This window comes from Chrysochloris asiatica, unplaced genomic scaffold (genome assembly GCF_000296735.1).
Source record: "Chrysochloris asiatica unplaced genomic scaffold, ChrAsi1.0 scaffold00784, whole genome shotgun sequence".
NCBI classification, from domain to species: domain Eukaryota; kingdom Metazoa; phylum Chordata; class Mammalia; order Afrosoricida; family Chrysochloridae; genus Chrysochloris; species Chrysochloris asiatica.
Window position 1 is genome coordinate 1 of NW_006409302.1, and position 533 is coordinate 533.

The following is a 533-nucleotide window of genomic DNA, read 5'->3' on the forward strand; positions in this document are numbered from 1 at the left end:
CTGCTTGGTCAGGTATTCTGTGTTGTTGTTGGCTGAGCTTTCTGCTATACGTCCACCCGATCCGCCATCTTGTTTGTTCTCTCCCTGTGCCCATTTTTTAATTGGGTTATTTGTTGTTTTCTTGTAGATGTGTTGTAGTTTCCTGTGTATTTTAGATATGAGTCCCTTGTCTGACATGTCATTGCAAGAGATTTTTTCCCATTCTGTGGGTTCCCTTTTTACTCTTCTGGTGAAGTATTTTAATGTACATAAGTTTTTAATTTTTATTATGTCCCACTCATCTATTTTATCTATTTTTGTTTGTGTGGTTTTCAAAGTGTTTTGTAGTCCATGTATTCACAGAGTTAATGCCCTCACGTTTGTCCTGAGTTTTTCATTGATGATCTTCATAATTCTGGGATTCACATTTAGGTCTTTAGTCCATGTTGAGTGGTTTTTGTATTAGGTGTGAGGTGAAGGTCTTGTTTCAGTCTTTTGCATATCATTTTCCTGTTCTGCCAGCACCGTCTGTTGAAGAGACTATCCCCTCCCCA